The sequence below is a fragment of the Beta vulgaris genome, chromosome 3 (genome assembly GCF_026745355.1).
Source record: "Beta vulgaris subsp. vulgaris cultivar EL10 chromosome 3, EL10.2, whole genome shotgun sequence".
In the NCBI taxonomy this organism is placed as follows: Eukaryota; Viridiplantae; Streptophyta; class Magnoliopsida; order Caryophyllales; family Amaranthaceae; genus Beta; species Beta vulgaris.
Window position 1 is genome coordinate 13,366,227 of NC_079204.1, and position 12,314 is coordinate 13,378,540.

Below are 12,314 nucleotides of genomic sequence, written 5' to 3' on the forward strand. Positions count from 1 at the left end.
ATCAGATCAGATCATATATTATCAGTTCAGATCAGATCATGCTTATATTTAAAAACTCATTATTACTATTAAATATCTTTCATTACATATTAGTAAAAATTATACTAATTGAATATTAATAAAATACTCATTGAGACGAATCAAACAAGACCCCACATGACTATATTTTTCTTATATATTGAGAAAAATCTAAAAGATTCTCTCTAATTGTGAATAGTGTCAATATTCTAAGTGAGAAAGATAACAAAATACAAAGGGAGTATTATTATTTACTAGTACATTTGTTCAAAAGGATTATTATTGTTGTTGTTGAATTTATTAATTATTAATATTAGTAATTATTATTAATCTTGTTGTTACCATTATAAATGTCATTGTTATCATTATATTAAGTTATTTTGTTGTTATTAAATAATAGAAAATTAAAAGCCACGTGTTAAGAACGTAAGATGGACGCAAAAATAAGAAATATATATAATATGATAGCTCAAATCCATGACAACGAAACTACTAAGTTCGGATTACATTTCAAAATAAGCTAAATGTGAGATACAAATTACAAATTTAGATTCAGTACACCTCTTCCTACCGAATTCCAAATTTCTCTAGCTATTTGAAGTTGCACGCTAGCTATTTATTTCTTTTATGCGCAAGTCATAGTTGTTTGTATATCTTATTTTATTTTATATGGAAAAAAAGAGTTGAGTCTGCCGACTTCTCAAGTGTGAAACATTTTTTTTAAGGGAAAGTGTGAAACATTGTATAAGTGCTCTTATAAATTAATGACTTGAGTTATATAATTATTTTTAGAAATAATAATTACTATTATGATTATAATAATTATTATTGTTGTTCTTATGATAATATAATAATAATAATAATTAATAAAAGTTGTGTAAAAGTTGTAATAGAAATAAAATGATAATAATAGTAATACTATAAAGAAGATCTTATAATGTATTGCATAATAATGAATTACAAAGTAATAATATATTTTATAAAAGATAAGATCTTGTAAATCAGATCAGATCAGATCAGATCAAATCAGACCAGATCAGAACAGAATAGAAAAAATAAGTTCAGATCAGATCAGAAAAAATAAGTTCAGATCAGATAAGTTCATGTGAACTAAACATAGCCTAATTTTACTTTTTTTTTGGTGGGGGAGGGGGGTCTAAGGAACTCGAGTCCGGATCCTCTAGAGTTTTAGTGAAACTCTACAAGGTAGAGTTGTATCTGAGCCATACATTTTAAAATCAAAGGCTTATATTGGTGGAATGGAAAGATTTAGGGGTGGATTTTGATTAGATAAAATAGGGAGGATTTTGGAAAGAGAATATATGAGCCATTGATTTTTTATTCAATGGTTGATATTGCTCAAACTCTACCTTGTTGAGTTATTTTACAACTCTAGGGGATCCAAACACAAGGAACTCATGATAAGATGAATGGTCCTGCCAAACCGACACCTCTTGCAGATTAACCCGTCCTGGAACTGCGGGCAGACACTTTGAAATTAAGGGGTCGTATATTTATATAGCATTAGTCATCAGACGAAGTTTTATTTCATAACAAAGTGAATTAATAAAGCTCCTCTGAAGGAACCGAACCCGCTATCCTTGCGCACACAAACAATCACCTTGCATGCACAATTTACCACTGGGCCAGGTTTATATTTCCATTACACATGCGCGTATATTGTGTATATATCTCTTTTTTTTTTTGAGGGGAAACAGTTGTGTATATATCTCTTATTTGTTTCTTATCTCGCCCAGTTTTCCTCCCGGATCCGTGTGGCTTCAGTTGAATCCACTGAATCCGCCACTACATGATATAGTGTGTTTTGACATAATATAGTGTATTTTGAAATGATATAGTGTTTTGCTGTATATTTTTTTTTTGCATAATAGTGTTCCATGATATAGTGTATATGGTCACATGATATAGTGTGTTTTGACATGATATAGTGCATGTTTGTTCCAAATAATTGTTTTTGTATTATTGAATAGAGAAAATCGCAGATTTTGGAAAGTGGGAGTGAGTAGTTTGTAGCGGGTCACGTGCCTAAGCCTGGTGCACAATATTTTTAATGTGAATTGGGTCCACACAAGTCGAATTGCTATTGAGATATGGTGACTTATATATAATATAGTATATTTTATTAACGGAAAACATCAAATGGAATTATATGCAATACGATGGATGAATTAATTGAAATGTTTTGACGTACATGAAGATCTAAGTTGCGTAGTATATATCATGACACGTGTTCTAACATATAGAATGATTTAGTTTCTGCATGATATAGTGAGCGTTTGAATGATATAGTGAGTTTCTGCTTAATATAGTGCGTGTTGAAAGATATAACGAGTTTCTGCATGATATATAGTGTGTGTCTAAATGATATAGTGAGTTTTTGTATGATAGTGTATGTGTGTGTGTTTAATTGACATAGTGAGTATGTCTAAATAATATAATATATGTTTCTGCATGATATATTGTGGGTCTGATTGATATAGCATAGTGGGTTTCCGCATGAAATAGTGGATTGTTTAGTAATGACACGTTCTTTTGACCTGGTGAATGCTAAAGTTAATGTGAATCGGATCTACACAAGTCAAATTGTTAGGATTTTCTCTCCCTATTTTCTTAGTTGTTAAATGAAGTAGTCACTAATAAAATGTCAAATGCAAAACTTAAAATGATATTATAACCCAACATTAAGCAAAATATATCTTCTTCGACATCGATATCTTCGTTGGTGTCAATCGAAAGATCTAAATGATATTTCCAACTCTATATTTCGGTTATTTATTCTCTAAGTTAGTATGAATAAAGCAGACTTCAAAATCTATTAAGGTTGAATATTATACTTGAATCTATAGAAAATAAGATCTAGGTAAACTAAGGACCTGTTTGGCACTAGTTTTTAGTATTTTGACTAAGTCAAAACACTAATTAAGTGTTTGGCATAGTAGAGATCGGAGTAGCTGTTGGAGTTTCAAATAGCTTTTGGATAGCTTTTCCCAAACGTTATATTTTATAGCGTTCAATTTCTGTAAGTAGCTTTTCACCCTTTTTTTAAAAGGAAAAAAATTCCACTTTTTAAGGATAAAAATTTGGGATTAATAGACTATCATATATTCAGGATAAAAATTTGGGATTAACAGAAAAAAAATCTCAATTTTTAAGGATAAAAAATCCCACTTTCTCATTTTTATCCAAGATATATTTTTTTTAACTAACTCTCTTGTTTTCATTCTGCTTATATTTTTCAATGTTGATTAGTATACTAATATGACAGCTAGATATGTAGATCGCTTGGTGCATTATATTCTCATTAATATTTTTATATTATTCATGATTACGTCAGATACGTAGATGGCTTCATCTAATAACAAAGAAGGGACGAAGGATGTATTTAAGTGGACTGATAAGGACACTGTCATCCTAGTATGAACCATATAGTAATTAATCATATAATTGTAACTATAATTAAAAAATATATTATTTTTATGATATATAAGCATAATAGCTACTTTTACCGAACACTTATATTGTAAACAACTACTTTCACAGCTAAGAGCTAACAACTGACAGCTACTCCAACAACCAACAGCTACCCAACAACTACTTTTGCCGAACAAGCCCTAAGTCTTAATGAGAACATCTCATTAGTTTTTGTTCAATTATTTTCATATTGAGTTCTTCTCCTTGTCTCAATCGATCTATTCACTTTTTCCCTAATATGGAGAAGATATTGCATCAAACACCACCAAGCCTCAAACATGATCTGGTTAATGCTAGGTGGATCATTTGCCTTTAATCTAGGTCATCCTATGATGGAGTGATAGTTTTCAGTGGAAAATTAAGAGATGTGAAGTTTAAGGGGTATTTTGGTAATTTTAAAATGTGCATTTAAGGTATCGTTTGGTTGAAGTGGGAAGTATAACTATCCATGAATTTGCATTTTCCATGAAATTTTACTTCATGGGAATTACATTTTTTTGTTTGGTTGAACATGGGAAATTCTATTTCCCATGGGAACTTCCACTTACCTAGGGGGCCTAGGTAAGTTATTTCCTCCATTTTGTAGGAAATAGAACTTCCTAGGAAGTTTTACTTCCCATGTTTTTGCCAACCAAACAACAACACATTTACTTATTTCTTAGGAATTCTAATTTCCCATGCATTTGAAGTAGGGATGAAAATGGGTCATGGATCCGACCCAGACCCGCTAGGACCCGACCCATTTATAAGGGTCTGGGTCCAGAAATTTTAGACCCAATGGGTCCTGGTCGGGTCTGGGTCCCAAAGAACATGGGTCGGATCTGGGTCCGGGTCCACATATGCTAGACCCAGACCCGCCCCACGGACCCATTTACATATTAGATTTTTTTTTTTTACCTAAACTCTATAATTTTATGAGTTTTGATTTTGTGAACTCGTTAGTGTTGTAACTCCACCAAGACATGTAACTTTATAAGTTGTAACATTTTAATATTTTATGAGTTAATTCTTAAAATTTTATTTAGAGAATGCTTTAACCATGGATACAAAAACATATATATATTAGGCGAAAATTTTTAATTACATATATTTAAAAATGTGATAATTCTGATGAAAACTTAAAACTAAGAAGGACCCATTTAGGACCCAGTATGGACCCATGGACCCGCTAGACCCAGCGGATCTGGGTCTGGGCCTGAAAAATCTAGACCCAACAGATCTGGGGCGGGTCTGGGACTGTGAAAAATAAACGGGGCTGGGTCCAGCTGGACCCGACCCAGATCCACCCCATTGCCATCCCTAATTTGAAGGTTAACCAAATAAGTAACTTTTCGTCGCATATTGTTCGTTGATGTAATATGGAAGAAAAAATCTTGTATTTAGATGGATAACCTTTTGAGCATGTTTTCAAATAATACAACTATCATTTATTGAATAGTGTTGATTATCAAATCTGAATTATGCCTCTAGGTGTGGGTGTTTTTGCTCATATGAATAAAATGAGACTTGGCAAACCTTTCAAGCTGACATTATACATGAAATTGAAAACACAATATAGGTACTCTGAGTTTGAATGAGAAAATCTTATCGGTTGTGCCAAGCAATTCTCGGATTTGGTTCTTTCCTGTATTTGAAAAGACCGCATCAAATACCACTGGGACAGGCCTCGAATATGGTGGGTCTATATTGTGCCTTCTCATAATCTCAACAATATTAGGTGGATCTTTGGCCTTTTATTTTAGGCGATCATATGATTACAAGAGTAAGAGTTACGCGAGGCCCGAAAATTAAGAGTTTTCGAGTTGAAAGGTATTATTGTAATTTTCATATTTGCATAAAGTAAATTTTCAATGCATAATGTTCCTCAATTTTTTTTATTTTTTAAAATTGGTAAGGAAAAAACATTAGTTACCCTTCTCTCGAGGGGAATACCTAATGCGTCAGATATAAGAATAGAAGAAAAGGAAAAATTATTACAATCTAAAATTTCAAAACTAAAGCTAACTAAATGACCTACATTGACAATCTAGTTACCTACTCGATTTGCTTCCCTGAAAACATGACGAACTAATGTCCCTTAATTATCATCAAATGATTCACTTACTTTCTTAGATGTATATCCTTTTGAACAAGTTTTCAAATAATACAATCTTCATTTTTAAACAAAATATAACTTTCACTATTTATCCACATGGTTGAACTTTTAATATATTTAGTTATTTATAATAGGAATTGGAGTTGGCTCAAGCTATGTAGTGAGCTTTCCCATCTTCCCTATTAATATTTATAGTTCAATTCGTATCTCAACCATTTGCTTGAGATTTAAAGGGGATCGGGGGCTTTGGAGTTTGGGGGTATCTGGCTTATAACGGACCTTTGGATGGAGGCCTTATGAGGAAGCTGCCCGAAGGATTTCTTCTTACTTATTTTTAAGAAAATACTTATATAATTATTTATAATTAATAATTCTGTAAATGTTGATATTTTCAAAATATACATTTACAAATAATTAATAACAATTTAAATAAGGAACATATATTTATATATTAGCTTAAAAAAGGTTAAATTGCAGTATGTTTTTCTTATTTTTTGAGGGAATTATATTAGGATATGTTAACTAAATAGTGCAAAGGTCAAAAAAGTATGTTGCAATTTTGAAAGATTAAGTGAATTATGTTATAAGCCGAATTATCTCTATTACATAAGGGAAGGGGGGAGCAATGGTGTCCTATTTTGAACTGACTATTTTGCCCCCCTTCCCTTTCTAAATTACAAAAGGAATTTCAATACCAAAATTGGAGTCAAACAAAGCCACCGAATATTAATTTTCAACAATCACTCAACAATCACTTATATGAGGAAATTTTACAAATCACTCATAGAATTGAGAAAATCACGTTGTAAAAATCACGCAAATCACTCATGATCAGGAAACTTCACAAAAACCAAAAATTAACTTACAAACTAAAACTAATATACTAGAACGTCAATACATACAAAAACATTCACAAAATTCACTTGCAAATCATTGTTCTCAATAACTATTCACAATTATATACTCACAAAAATTACCTATAAACACAAATCTGAGAAAAACATAAGATTTTGACTGTGATATCACACATTCGTCCATCAGGGATGTGCGAACTTTCAAACAAGGTACATAATTCTTTTAATATTCAAAGTTATTTCACAGTCGACTGTTATGTAGTTGAAAAAATGGAGATAATAGCAATTAGTTGAAAAGGGCTTTTATATAATTTGACTTAAATTTGATTCAGTTTCATATAAAATTTTTGCACAAAAACTTTTGCAAAAATATCCATGTTCAGAAATAAATTTTGAAAAACAAAACAATATCAAACCTTTTTGCGGACAACTTTTGCAAAAATCCATTTTCAGAAAAAAAAATTTACATTAATTTGCGAAAACCATTTCATGCGAAATCATATTGTGTATGAAAATTTTAAAATTTCATTTAACCTATAATTGAAACTCAAAGTGTTTAAATTTAGAAAAAGAGAAAAATTAAAAATGACCATTTCATGCTAAATCAGATTGTGTATGAAAAAAACTTAAAATTTCATTTCAAATATAATTGAAACTCAACGTGTGAACATTTAGAAAAGGAGAAAAATTAAAATGATGAAAATTTTTAAATATCAATTTGTGGAATCAGAATTTAGAAGTTAAACAAGAAAAAAAAACTGAAATTGTATTATACTTTTCGGTTACAATTTTGGGATCATAGAGAATTTACTGAAATCCATATCAAAAACTATTATAAATTACAAAAATGAATGAAACCAAAAAAAGAACATGACGATATTTAGTAAAGAACATCAAACTGATTATAAAAGAACATGCACATATAAGACTTGAGAAACAAAAAACTATTCAATATCACAAAAATGAATAACAACATAAAAAGAACATGGAAGAATCTTATTCACAAAATGGAGGTGAACTTAAATACTAACTTACATTTTTAGTTTGTTTACTACTTAATATTAGGCCTAAAAATATCATCGCACGCATCGCGTGCACAAAAAGGCTAGTGATATATAACAAAAGATATAATAGTACCTACTAAAATCAAGCTCAAATTAAACACATATCACTGTTGGAATGTTATTTTACTTGTGACTGATTCAAACTATTCAAGATTAACATTAGTGAAAATTAGACTCCCATATCTTTATGAAAAATAATAATTATAAGCTCCAATCTTTATATATAAAAATTTACATATTTATGAAAATTAGACTGCATATAATGTGCAACTTCCAGTGCATTGCACTACTCTTATCGCAATCATATTTCTTATAGCAGCTACTACTCAACCCTTAATTAGTGCAACCTTCTTGTACATTTCTACATACATATTTATATGGAAAATTGGAACGAGGGACAAATAAATGTCAAATGACCCTAATCCTTGAACTTTATTTTCGAATTGATATGTTAACATAATTAATAAATCCTAAATTAAACATCTAAGAGAAGTTTGAGCAAATATTGCAAAGAAATAACATGGTATTGTTCCACTAGTAATAATTTCAAAACCATGTATACTTCAATTTGATGCCATTATAATTTAGATTGCTCAAGTTTACTTGTAAAATATGAAAATTTTATCATTTTATGTAACCAATTTGGAAGGCAAAACAATTTTTTTTTGATATATATTGTCCTAACTCTCAGCGGTGATACTAAATATTGTGTTGAAAAGATAATATTATGTAATGGTTTATTTTGATTTTCTTTTTAATATTTGATAGTGTTCACAAATTTTCTAACGGCGTCACGTAAGAGTTAAGACATGATATTTACGTTTCATTTCAATTTAAAAGAAGTTATTTGTCAAGTTTTGATATCCTAACTACTCCCCCTGTTTTCTAAAAATATTTCCTCTTTCCGTTAAAGTGCGTTTCGAAAAGATCTTCCCTCTTTCACTTTATTCTTTATTTGATTTTTTTCCCTCCATTTTACCCTCTCATGTCCCTATCATATGGTCAATCATTAGATTATTAATTCAATCTTACTCCATTTCTCTCTCCTACTTCAACCCCTTTTTATTTGTTTATTTCTTTTAACCCCTTTCTCTCTCCTACTTTACGCACCCACACAAATGGATCCTCCTTGATATCTGTAGGAACACTAACAAAGAAGATCTTTAGGAAACGAATGGAGTACCTTGGAGTGTCATCCATACAAACTAGCACCAATCAACATTTCTTTCTTTATTGAAAAAAATATATACCCATATCATGTTATATCACTTTACTTTAAAATGATAGATCTCCCCCATTAATAGCTGTTTGATTCAACAAATACGAGGGGGCTACATTGTATTGCTCCATTCATTGTAGTTTATTGGAAAACAAATTTGATTTAATATCATCTAATTATATCTTGTTTTTATTTTTACTCATTATATATAGATATCGTTCGACGTTCAACTAATGAATTTTTTCTTAAAAAATGTGACTCTTTGAAAAATTCGGGACATGCCCATGCCAATCTAGCGGTGTTCATAAAAAAATCGAAACCAACAAACCGTACCAAAAAAACTGAAAATCGGTCTAAATTGATGGTTACCATACTGACAAATTTTTTTTAACAGTGCGGTTACTGAACCAATAAAATTAATGGTTCAACGGTACGGTTACGATTATGATTTTCGAGTGAACGGTTAATCGAAATATCGATTTTTTCTCTATTTAATTGTTTTGAAACATTTTCAAACAATTACTTTAATTCTAATATTTGTTGCTAAGGTACAACAATTAGAGGAATTACATAATTATTTGAAAACTCTAGTACTAATATAAACACTATAATAAGGAAATAGAGTGAATTCTTAGCGTGTAACACCCCGATAATTCTCTCTTTCTAGAAAATACCTTTATAACAAATCTAGAGAATTACCCAGGCATTATCGCCCGTGTGATAACGTTTCGGCTTACTCAGAATTTTGCAGCGGAAAACAATTTACTAAAATAAAATCAACTTTATTAAACTTATGAAATAAATAACAATTGTTTGGAAACTAAAGCACACCAACTGAACCTCAAACTTAAGTAAAGATGTCCCTACGAAAACAACTTAAACTATACTAAGTATAAGCCTCTCCATTCCAGTTCCCAATGTGATGCATTTGCAAACCTGTAATGTCAATGCTTTATTGACTCTGCTCCCCCGAAGGATCACCACAGGATCAATAGGCAAAGCCATGATCACAAACACAGACAAGCACGTAATCAGCAAAGCTGAGTACTACATATCAGACACAAATAATCCTAAACATGATACTACAAACATAACTTATAGGAATAAATAATAACATAAGTAAATAATAACTCACAGACAACTTTTACTGAACTACACTTGACCAACTTTTATTTTAATGGAATAGTTATTGGACGAGTTGACCAAACCAAAAATAGGAAATACGGTCATGACTCCGTAAACCAGAATGACCTACGATATCGAGGAACCTTTGAACTAAAGAGGAATGGTGATCAATCCAACCTCGAAGTACATATCACGGGGACTATGTACCCCAACCCTTAGTGTCCAACTCTAGACGTGCACCAGTCTAAAGTCTATAACTTATTCTCGTTTCACTTTACGTTAATATAATTATTACTTGTGTTGACACCACAACAACCAAATAACACATAATTCAATAATCACACAATCATAACAACATTCTTTTATCTTTGAATTAACAAGTGATTCATAACTTATCAATCAAGACTCCTTTTTATTTCTTTTATCCTTTGTTGAACCTAGCCAACATAAATCCGTACCTTTATATAGGTATAATCCATACTTACCAAATAAGATCCACGGTTCTTATAAGATAAATTAATAACTCCAAGAAATCAATGTAACACATGATTCAACTACTTAAATTAATCCACTTACGAATTAATACCAAAACTGAATTATTTGCTTGCATCAAACTTCCATACAAACAAGTCATACCATACATATTCTCAATTTACATGAGCACACAGGCAAGTAACATGTAAAGCAATTATAGTAAATCATATACATGACAACAAGGTCCTATACATGATACTAATAAATAAAAATCATCCCTAAGGCATGTTCTAAACCATATAGCACGTAGACTATGTACGTACCTTGTATAAACGCAAGGTAGGCCACTTTTAGCTCTAAAAGTCCCCTACATGAAATTCTCCGCCTAGAACAATAAAATAATCAAGTAAATACTTGAACTAAAAAAAATACAGCAACTTTAAAAACGTCCCAAACCCTTTTAAACGTCTTTAAAAATCGTTTTTATAATTTAAACTCTCTTATTTTTAATCCCTAGTATAGATCAACTATTCTAGTGATTAAAAACATTAAAAACCTTAAAATATTAACTTTCTGAATTTCCAGCATCTAAAAATTTTCTAAACCTTCTGAAAATATTTTAAATGCATATAAAAATCGTATTCCAATCAAATTCATATTCATACTTTAAATATACGATTTCTAGTGATTTAAAACCCTAAAAATCACATCTTTCATGATTAAAACTAAAAATAATAAATCTGAAATTTTTTTCTTTTATACATATGAATCCGAAAATATATCTTCATATAAAAATAATAACTCAAATCTAATCATGCAATAATAATAAAAAATAACAATAAAAATTAGAACTTTAATGGAATCTTAAAGGAGAAGTAAAGAAAAACAACCAAAATAAGAGGAGGAAAGGGCGCCGGACTGAGACAGCAGCAAGGACGGCGGGGCAGCAGTTTTTGGCTTCAAGAAAAGTTTGTGACGTTTCTTGTTCAACAAGAAACGTTACTTAGCGAAGAAGAAACGATTTTTGAGAGAAAATATGAACTCACGCTCAAGAGGAAGAGGAGAGAGAAAATGTCGAGTGAGAGAGAGGAATTTCGGAAATCACGTGCAAGGGAGGAGAGAGAAATAAAGTGTAGGGCAAAATATTTGGGTTTTTAGGATATTTAAATAGGCTAATCCTATTGGGCTTAGGAAAAGAATTTCAATAATTAAAACTTTGATGACTAACAAGATGGGCTTATTAGGACTTTAGTCATCAAATTACCTTTCCCTTTTTATTACTTTTGGGCTTTCGATTCCATTAAGTTTTCTTTTCAAATATGCTTTTAATAATTAAACTCTTATTTAAAACACGCTTAATTAAAATATTACAAATTTTATTAAGCAAGAAAAATATTTTTAGTTGACTTTTAAAATAGTCAACCCTTTTTAAAAGTCAAATCATTTTCCAAACTCATTTGGATTTAAATATAATTACATAAATAACTTAATATATTTATGAAAATCCTTTAAAAATGTGGGGGATTACAGTCTACCCCCCTTAAAAGAAGTTTCGTCCCGAAACTTAACACAAAACCCTCTGTTTTCGAAAGTTTGAACTCATCATTTCGAAAATCTTTGAAGAAAGGTAGTGCCTCTGTGCACTTTCCCATTTTTAAAACACTTGTGTACTTATGAACACTTTTCTTATGCGGAGACTCTACTTCTTTTGCACTAACATGTGCAAATTGCCCAACATAGGCATACATATACATGAAAATCTCATAAAAATAGACAAAAAGCGCGAAATTTATCGCATTCTACCCCCCTTAAAGAAAACGAGTTACGCCCTCGTAACTCACCTCAAGGAATAGGTCTGGATACTTTTTCTTCATATCCTCTTCGGCTTCCCACGTTGCCTCTTCTGACTCGTGGTTAGACCAAAGAACTTTGACAATATGAACATCCTTGTTACGCGTACTACGCACTTTCCT